This window comes from Kogia breviceps, chromosome 9 (genome assembly GCF_026419965.1).
Source record: "Kogia breviceps isolate mKogBre1 chromosome 9, mKogBre1 haplotype 1, whole genome shotgun sequence".
Lineage (NCBI taxonomy): Eukaryota > Metazoa > Chordata > Mammalia > Artiodactyla > Physeteridae > Kogia > Kogia breviceps.
Genome location: NC_081318.1, coordinates 75,471,882 through 75,482,873, shown reverse-complemented (window position 1 = coordinate 75,482,873; position 10,992 = coordinate 75,471,882). Strand labels below are relative to the sequence as shown.

General features: G+C 38.4%; 1 pseudogene; it reads right to left on the bottom strand.

Annotated features, from left to right (window-relative positions):
- Positions 1–397: 397 nt before the first annotated feature.
- LOC131762548 (small ribosomal subunit protein eS4, X isoform-like) lies at positions 398–1,031 on the bottom strand (annotated as a pseudogene).
- Between the last annotated feature and the right edge of the window lie 9,961 nt (positions 1,032–10,992).

Sequence of the window (10,992 nt, the reverse complement as noted above, 5' to 3'; positions counted from 1 at the left end):
CCTTTCCCCTTTGGTAACCATAAGTTTGTTTTCTATGTCTGTGAGACTGTTTCTGTTTTGTAAATAAATTCATTTGTATTATTTTTTAGATTCCACGTATAAGTGACATCATACGGTATTTGTCTTCTCTGTCTGAATAATTTCACTTAGTATTATGATATTTTCTAGGTCTATCTGTGTTGCTGCAAATGGCGTCATTTCATTCTTTCTTATGGCTGAGGAGTATTCCATTGTATATATGTACCACATTTTCTTTATCCATTCATCTATTGATGGATACTTACTTAGGTTGCTTCCATGTCTTGGCTATTATAAATAGTGCTGCTGTGAACACTGGGGTGCATACACACATACATTATTTTTTTAATGTAGTGTTATCTTTAAGTACAAGTCATTTTTATCCACTGCTCTGTTTGGCCGCCAGTCTCTTGCCTCTCTCTTCAGCAATGGTAAGGTGGATACAGTTTCCACGGGGAAGAGAGATCCATGGTCTGTTGTCCAGTGTCAGATTCGATGAAGTCAGTAATCTTGCCAGTCTCCAAATCAATTTGAATTGTGTCATTCATCTTGATGAGGGGATCAGGGTAGCGGATGGTGTGAGCATAGTGGGTCACCAGATGAGGGATTCCCTTTGTCCCCACAAAGGTCTTTCTCACTTCGCACAACTTATACTTGGCCTCCTCTGGTGTAATACGATGAACAACAAAGTGACTCTTGGTTTCATAGGTCAGACGAAAATTCACTCCAGTCTTGTCAACGCTGAAGACATATATAAAACCAGCAAGGTAAATTATATCAGTGTGGGTATTGCCATCAATCTAAATGAAACGCTGCATGCAGATCTTCTTTACTTCATCTCCTGTTAAGGCATACTTAAGTCTGTTCCTTAGGAAAATGATTAGGGGGAGACATGCCCTCAGCTTGTGGGGTCCTCTAGATGGACAAGGAACAAACACACCAGACAGTTTATCCAGCATCCAATGCTCTGGAGCTGCTACGCGCTTCAGGTACTTCTTGGGACCATGAGCCATGGCTGCGCTAGGCATGAAAAGAGCCACACATACATTTTTTAAGAAATGAATTTACTTATTTATTTTATATTTTATGTTTGGCTGTGTTGGGTCTTCGTTGCTGGGTGCGGGATTCTCTAGTTGCGGTGAGCGGGGGCTACTCTTCGTTGAGGTACGCGGGCTTCTCATTGTGGTGGCTTCTCTTGTTGCGGAGCATGGGCTCTAGGCGCGCGGGTTTCACTAGTTGTGGCACACAGGCTCAGTAGTTGTGGCTCACGGGCTCTAGAGCGCAGGCTCAGTTGTTGTGGTGCACGGGCTTAGCTGCTCCGTGGCATGTGGGATCTTCCCCAACCAGGGCTTAAACCCGTGTGCCCCGCATTGGCAGGGGGATTTTTAACCACTGCGTCACCTGGGAAGTCCCCACACATACCTTTTTAATCCTCATAACAATGACATGAGATAGGTTGAATATCCCCATTTTATACACAAGAGAACTAAGGGGGAGGTTATGGGACTTGCCCAATTTTACACAGCTAGGAGTTAAGCTTTGAATCCAGTCCACCGATTCAGAGCAAGCCTGCTGAATTTCTGTGGGGTGCTGCTCTCACTGAGCTCATGACCTCACCTGCTACAGATGAAGAATGAGGGTGTGGAAAGGGAGTGGGAAGAGAGATGTCTTCTAAAGGCTGAAACTGATCACCATGGGGGAGGATTTCAAAATTCATTTGTAAGAGGGCAAATCTCAAGTTAGAGTTTTACAGAAACATTATTGTATTGTCAAGGCTATCTGGAGTCAAATCCAAGCTTTACCATTTTCTAGCTGCATAGCCTGGGACAGATTATTTCTGCTGTCACTGTCTCCGGGTCTTCATGTGTAAATAGAGATAATAATAGTCCCTTCTCCATAGAACTACAGGGAAGATTAAATGAGTTAATGGACATAAAGCACTTAAAACAGTGGCTGAAATTTTATGTCATTGAGAGAATATTGAAATAATGGGGGAAATAATGTGAGTCAGATGAGCTTGGGTTTAAATCCTGACTCAGCTACTTAGCAACCGTGTGACCTGGACCAAAATGTTAGACTCTTTGTATCTAATGTATGGCTTGTGTTAATAAACAGGTTTTAAGAATATGACCTGTTTTAGCACTACAACATTACCCCTTCCCCTACAATCATTTCTTCCTAATTTGATAGGTCTGAGTGATAACAAGTGACTTATTAAAATCAGGTTGATGCTGCTTTGAGTATAGCAGCTCAGATTCCTCTACCTTAAAGATAAGTAGACCTCAGTATATTATCTTTGATTAATGCCTGGCCAAAAGATTTTCACAAGTGAAACATTTAGTACTGAAAGGAGGGGGAAATGTTAGTAAAGGTGATAACAGTTATCCACTAGATATTTCATCCTCTGAATTTCTCAGCAAAGGAATCTGGATACTGAGTAGGAGGCAAACATGTGCCTAGTTGCTGTTGCTGCTTGTAATAAATACCTTTAAGCAGAAGTGCTGCTATGCTACAGTTTTGGGCATTCCCCCGACTGTCCCAATACTTTCTTCTTCCAAAATCATTCCTCCTCCATATCTTAAATAGATTTTTTTAGAGTATATGGTTTCTTTAGAGCCCTGTTTTGGGCCAGATGCTACATAAGACTGAAATCTGACAAATGAATTCACTCAAGGGTGTTAGTGACCGGTATAAATGCAGTTTACAGTGAGTGACCAGAAAGAACCGCAACTTACAAAATTAGGCACATGCATTTCTAACAAGTGTCTGGGTGGGTAGAGATGTTAGAGTGGGAGACTCTCTAAGGCTCCTCCCATCTCACGTGGTCTGCTTTTCATCAAAAAGCTTACATTGGCCCCGGTGGGCTAGACTTCAGTATATGTACCAGTTCACACCCCAAGCAAGCTAAGAGCAAGGTAGGACTCCAGTGGGGCTGTAGAGGTTCACTTCCTTTGGTTTTATCTCTTCGTCTGGGGCAGGGTCTTTTTCCTGGACACAAGCCAAGCACATTTAGTCATACCCAAATATCTTTTAACCTGAATAATATGAACAGTTATAGCTACAATTTTATCTTACAATTATTTATGTTTTTTTCTGTTACCTAAGGTTAAGCCTGCCCCGTGGTGAAGTTGTTATTTTGTAAAATTTTTTATTATGAGAGACCCAAACTGCAAATAACGCAGGCCAGAAGACAAACTGCTGTCCTGAAATTGTTCAAGCTATGGCCCAAAAGTCCACCTACCTTTAAACTTTATGGAGATGGGCTAAAAATATTTCCACTTTGGTAAGCCCCAGGGGTTCAGATGAGTACTTATGGGAATCATGATTTGCTGGACTGCCATTCTGCTTTCTGAGATAAAATGGTTATCAATTTTTAAGCCGAAGACTTTTTACAATGCAACTGACAGGCCAAAAGCAGTTTTCAGTTTTTCACAAGGATCCAGGGAGTAGAACTCCCTACCACACCAATAAGCATTTCTTGGCAGCCGCTTGCTAGATGTGCCTAGAGCTCTCAGCAGAAGCTATAATAAACTCGTCTTTCTTCCCTCTATCACACCAGCTATTCACAGTTGATTTATAGCGCTTTCTGAGAAAGGCAATTCTCAGTCCTAAGGGACATCAAAATGAAAAGCACACCAAATGAAGTGTTTAATTTCATCAACCCAAGAATTAAGTAAAAAGTCTTTTCCTCTGTAGGGTTTATAATAACAAAGTAGCCTTCTGTTAGAGAGACTTGATTACATGAGCACTTATAAAATAAACTTCTGGCACAGATTAGGTGTCATTTAAGATTGTAGCAGAGAATAACATTAGAAGGTAAACCTGTTCAATTCATTCCTTATAAGACCACATGCATTTTTTTACCATAACAAATAGATCCTATAATATATCAATATGATAGAAGTTTATTTCTTTTCATATTTTAAATGAATAGCCTCTGTTTTAGAGTAATTTTAGGTTTATAGAAAAATTGATTAGGAAGTACAGAGTTCCTACACACTTCCTCCACTGCCTCCCCCACCGCCCCAGTTTCTCCTATTATTAACGTCTTGCATTAGTGTAGTACACTTGTTGCAATTGAGCCTATACTGATCCATTATTGTTGACTAAAGTACTTAGTACTCTCTGTGTTGTCCATTCTCTGGGTTTAAACAAATGTATAATGTATGTCCTATCCACCATTACAGTATCATACAGCATAGTTTCACTGTCCCAAAGATCCCTGTTGTCCATCTATTTATTCCCTTCCTCCCCCTGACCCCTGGTAACCACTGAACTTTTTCTATCTCCATAGTTTTATCTTTTCCAGAATGTCATATAGTTGGCTTTGTACAGTATGTAGCCTCTTCACACTGGTTTCTTTCACTTAGCAATATGCATTTGTAGGAGAGAAAAATTGGCCATTCCAAAATGTGTCTTTGGCTTGTGGTTTATTTCCAACTGCAAACAATCAAGGCCTGAAAGACTCAGGAAGAAACTTTGACCTCTCTCTTAGCTGCCTAAAGCATTTAAAGGCCCTGTTCCCGGAACAGAGCTGTCACCACGGATATATGGAAAGAACATGGGCTCGGTGTGGTAAGGGAAACTTGGCAGGGCCTGGAGATCAGAGTCCACTCTGTGTCCTATTGCCTTTGAGTGGCCCAGAAAACGTTTGTTTACCAAACATTTGTTTTTCCAACTTCATGTGAATTGCCTTCCTCTGCTTTGAAGTCCCAAACTACTACTTGAAACATCCTCTTTTGTCTTTAGCCGAAGAGGGCATTTAAGGTGAGGGTTTAAGCCATTTTGGTGGGTTACTCGGTTTTCCTGGGTCTCTCCCATGTACACATGTTATTAAACTCTTGTATGATTCTCTCCTATTAATCTGTCTCATGGCAATTTAATTCTTAGAGCAGCCAGAAGAACCTAGAAGAGCAGAGGAAAATTTCTTCCTCCTTAAGGTTCATCCAAGTCTTTGTGTGACTTAACAGTTTATTTATTTTTATTGCTAAATAAGATTTCATTGCATGGATTACAACAATTTGTTTATCCATTCACTTACTAAAGGACATCTTTGTTGCTTATGAATCAATTTGTTATAAAAATTTGTATGCAGATTTTTGTGTGAACATAAGTTTTTAACCCAGATGGGTAAATACCAAGGAGCATTTATGTTCATACATAAAGGTATGTTTAGTTTTATAAGGAACTGCAAAACTGTCCTCCAAAGTGACTGTAACATTTTACATTCCTACCAACAATGAATGACAATTCCTGTTGCTTCACATATTTGCTAGCTTTTGGTGTTGCCAATGTTTTAGATTTTAGCCTTTCTAATAGGTATAGAATGATATTTCTTTGTTGTTTTAATTTGTTCACAGGCATTTTGAAATGTCTCAAAACATATTGCTCCTTCCTGATCTGGCGTTCTTAACCTGGAGTTGAGAGATGGGATTTAGGCCCTTTGTGAAATGGTGTGTAAAATTGTGTGTGATTTTTCTGGAAGAGATTTCTCAATCACAAAGATGAAAAGCCATCATTTTAGAGTATTTTATCATTAAAAAATGTAAATCACCGTTACAATATTATCATATTCCATGTTTTTACAATATATTCATTTATTTATTTTTGTCTATGTTGTGTCTTTGTTGCTGCACGTGGACTTTCTCTAGTTGCAGCGAGCTGGGGCTACTCTTCATTGCAGTGCACAGGCTTCTCACTGCGGTGGCTTCTCTTGTTGCATAGCATGGGCTCTAGGCATGCGGGCTTCAGTAGTTGTGGCTTGTGGCTCTAGAGTGCATATTCAGCAGTTGTGGCACACTGGCTTAGTTGCTCCACGGCATGTGGGATCTTCCTCGAACAGGGCTGAAACCCGTGTCCCCTGCATTGGCAGGCGAATTCTTAACTGCACCACCAGGAAAGTCTTATGCTTTTTAAAAGGTTAGACCACAGGCAATTACGTTCATGATCGTCCAACACATTTGTAGAACATCTTTAATGTGACAAGCATAGTATTAGGCACCACAGAGTCAAAGCTCAAAAACACATGATCTCTGGGACTTCCCTGGTGGTCCAGTGGTTAAGACTCTATGCTCCCAATGCAGGGGGCCCGGGTTTGATCCCTGGTCAGGGAACTAGATCCCGCATGCATGCTGCAACTAAGAGCCCGCATGCTGCAACTAAAAGATCCCTCATGCTGCAAGGAAGATCCCGCATGCCACATCTAAGACTGGGCACAGCAAAATAAATAAATATTAAAAAACAAAACAAAACAGAAAACATGATCTCTGTTCTTAAGAAATTCAGGCTGGTGCAATTCATATTATCAGGCAGTAATCATAAAGGAAGACTCAAAGACTGCCGTGTCACATTCACAATTGCCTCTGGATGCTCAGTCCTGCTTGTGCCAGTAGATGTCATTGTAGTGCAGGCCAGCTAACTGATCAGCTACCCCAAAGACAAGGAATTCAGAAATGTCATTTTTTCCCCTAGATGCATGATGCACATACATGTTAAAAAGACATCATGTAGATTTTTTTTCTCTTATTGACAAAGACATAGAGCCACTATAAGTATAAAATTGTGGTTATTTTGAAAGTTAAAGGAGATTTTGAAGCCTAAGTAAAAAATATTTCTGCAAAAAGAATATACATAACCAGTAACATTATAAGTCTTAAAATATAATGTAGCTTGCAACTTGAGACTATTAAGCTTTCAACATGATCTTGAGGTTTATTAAGGCTTCTATTTAAACAAGCAACAATGACCATTACTTATATTTAATACCATCTTGCTTTTCTCCTGTAAAACCCAAAGACAAATTGAATACAGTGAATACAGTAGCAGTGAGAGATTTAAATTTTAGTGTTTATGGCATATGTTGTTTCAGAGAGTATTATTCTGTTAGGAAATAAGAATTTTGTACAAGGAAAAACTGTACAAAGTGTAGCTTTTTAAAGTGCTCATTCATTCATTAAATAAATTATGCTAATGCTCAAGAATTTCCAAGCCTTGTACTAGTATTGGAAATACAAAAATAAATAAATTATATGCCCTGTCTTTAAGGAGATTATATTCTAGTGAGAGAGAATTTGGATTTTCTTTTGTTTTTTGGAAACAGAAATTAGGGTAGCAATTGCATAGACGAAGACTCAGTTGGAAGTAACATGTGTTTTTTGGCTAGTCCCAAGCCAGGAAGAGATCAATGAGGTACACTAATATACAACTGTGCCAAGGCTTAGAGTTTTTTCTTTAATACTAAGGGGCTGGGGTTCTGGATTCAGTTACTGAACCAATGAGTATGTCTACCTTACTGCTTGTCATCCATATCCTGAAGAGACTTTGTTGATGCACACTATTTTTCATATAGGCAGTCATTTTGAAGAGGCATTTTTGTTCATCAAGTAAGTAGGTGAAAATTTTACTGAGAGGGTTGACATAAGAAACTCATTATGTTTTTAAAAATATTTATTTATTTGGTTGTGCTGGGTCTTAGTTGTGGCATGCGAACTCTTAGTTGCGGCATGCATGTGGGATCTGGTTTCCCGACCAGTGATCGAATCCAGACCCCCTGCATTGGGAGCATGGAGTCTTAAGCACTGCACCACCAGAGAAGTCCCAGGAAACTCATTTGATGAGGCCAGCATTATCCTGATACTGAAACCAGACAAAACCATTATAAGAAAAGAAAACCTGCATAAACATAGACCCCCAAATTCCCAACAGAGTATTGTCAAATCAAACCCAACAATATATAAAAAGGGTAATACATCATGATCAAGGGAGTTCATCCTAGGATGGCAAGCTGGCATAATATTGAAACAAAATCAATGTAATTCACCATATCAATCGACTAAAGAAGAAAAATTATATGATCATCTCGATGGAAGCAGAAAAAGCATTAAACAAAATTCAATATCCATTCATGATATAAACTCTAAGCATACTAGAAATAGAAAGAAACTTCCTCAACTTAATAAAGGACATCTATGAAAAGTTAGAGCTAACATTATACTTAATGGTGAAAGATCGAATGCTTTCCCCTATGATCAGGAACAAGGGAGGATTGTATACTCTTACCATTGCTGTTCACCATCTTACTGGAGGTTGTAGCCAGTGCAACAAAGAAAGAAAAAAAATGCAAAGAGATTGAAGAGGAAGAAATAAAACTGTTAGTATTTACAGGTGACATGACTGTCTATATAAGAAATCTCAAAGAATCGACAAAATAGCTACTGTAACTAATACGTGAATTTAGCAAGTTTGCAGGATACATGCTCAATACACAAAAATCATTTATATATATATACATATGCAAAAGTTGGAAGGTGAAATAAAAAATATCACTGCACAGTAGGACTAAAACCATTAAATACTTATGTATAAACCTAACAAAATATGTGTAAGTTTTGTATGCTGAGAACTATAAAATATATATCTCTAAAGAAAAAAGTATCTGAGTTCATGGATTGGAAGACTTAATATTGTTAAAATTCCTATTATTCCCTAATTGTTATAGATTCAGTGTGATCCTAATAAAAATTCCAGCAGATTTTTTTCTTTTCTGGAAACTGGAAAGTATATCCTAAACTTAAATAGGAAAGCAAAAAGTATAGTCAAAACAATTCTGCAGAAGAATGGCTAAATGAATGGTGAAACAATTTTGAAAAAAAGATAAAAGTTGGAAGAATCACACTACTACCTGATTTCAAAACTTGCAAGCCAGAGTAATCAAGACAGGGTGGTACTGGCAAAAGGACAGACACAAAACAATGAAACAGTTTTGTGTTTCAAAACAATAATTTGCATTCTGGTTTACCTGGCTCCAAATCCTTTGAAATTTCCATTATGTCACACTGATTAGGTCTATATATAGAAAAGCAAAACTTTTTAATGGAAAATTTTAAACATAAACAGAAGGATTGGGGATAGTATAATGAACTTCCATTTACTCTTCACCCAGCTTCTCCAATTATTAATTTATAGCCAATCTTGTTTCATCTTTACTCATCTACTTTTTCTTCACTCCCTCCCTCTATCACTGAATTGTTTTGTAGTAAATCCCAGGAATCATATCATTTCAACTGTAAATATTTTTGTACGTAGCTTTAAAAGAGAAATATTCTAAAACAACAACAATGAAAACTAACCACAATATCATTATTACGCCAAAAGAAGTAGGCAATAAATTCCTTAACATCATCAAATATACAGTCAGTGTTCAAATTTCCCTAATTGTCTTATATATTGCTTATTAACAGTTGGTTGTTTGACTTAGGATGATTGGAGATAAATTTTACTTGAGGTACATTGTTTAAACTAGCCAAAATACCACCTCATTTTGGCCAATCTATCATCACGTCCACATACATAGGAGCTAGGAGGAACCTCACGGCAAATTGTAAATGAACTACTGAGTCAGTGAGTGACCTGTGGGTCACTCTCTCTCTCTCTTCTTTATATTGAGATAGAATTGACATATAGCATTATATTTGTTTCAAGTGTACAATATAATGGTTTTATATTTGTGTATATTGCAAAGTGATCACCACAATAAGTCTAGTTAACACCCTTCACTACATATGGTTAAAATTTTTTTTTCTTGTGATGAGACCTTTTGATATCTACTTTCTTAGCAACTTTCAAATATACAATACAGTATTATCAACAATAGTCACCATGCTGTATATTACATCCCTAGGACTTGCTTATTTTATACCTGGAAGTTTGTACCTTTTGACCCCCTTCACCTGTTTCTGATATAGACCAAGATAGACATGATTGGAAGTCAATTCCACTGGTGATCTGTGTGAAGTGAATCATCACTTTGGCACCGTAACCAATGTGAAAAGTTTCACAATGTTTGACTGCCTAGGACAAATCAGAGTATCTTGTATTCCTTTGCTAACTGCCTCAGAAACAAGAGGAAGAATTAAATTAGTACAGAATTTGAATGTATATCTTCTATCAGATTAAAATGTTACACAATAAAAAATTTAAGAGCTGTACAAATTTAGTTTCTACACATCTAGTAATGTCCAGGTATCAGGATTTGCTTCACAGTGTTCAAGTTTTTAGATTAGGTGATGTTTGTCTCTAGTGTCCTCCCTTTCTTTGTCTTTCTTCCCCAACTCCCTTGTGGGTCTATGTTTCCTGTGTCTTCCTAGAGACTCCTAATAAAGCACTTACTTAGGCCTGGTCTGAACCCAATTTCACCTGGTGTCTAAAATTACCCATCTTTTACCTCATCCTCCAATCAAAACCCCTTTCCTCAAGGGCAAGCAAATGTAGTAGAAAGACTGTGGGCTTTGGAATCAGGCAGACATGGAGTGGAATCTCATCTCCACCACTCTGTGACCTTGGCCAGTTTGGCTAACTTCTCTAAGCATTGGTTTTAAGATTAACCACTGGGTTATTGGCAGGCACAAAACATTTTTACACCCTATAACTTTCAGGTAGCGTCTTCAACCAAGCTCTCTTTTGTGTGATGAATCAAAAAGATTAGTCCAGGTCCCAGGCCCTGGACAGGGGCTCAGTTACAAAGACTAGTGGTAGAGACTCAAAGGTGGCCAGAGAGAGAATATGCTGTCAACCAGGCTTTCTGTGTTTTATTTTGTTTTTAATAAAGACCAAACTCATATGCCAACTGCCCACAACTACTTCCCCAAATCACCAAAACAGAGTGGGCAAAACTGTCCTCCCTAACTCTACACACCCCTTTTAGACTATATATTTACTTTTCATGACTGGCAGTCCTTTTTTTGGGTCCCTCGGGATGTTCTCTGATTTGGAGGAAGGGGGAGAGCCGGGAGGGGAACACACGGTATTATTTCCTTCATTCCACCACCCATGAGTAAGGGCCCTGCCTAGAACTATTCATACCAGGAACTGGAGGAGAACAACCTTCTAAATATCCACAGTTATTGGTGTTTCATAGCATGGCCAAGGGCAAGCAGAGGTTGATCCAGGACTGCCTGGGTGGAGTTGCTTATTGTA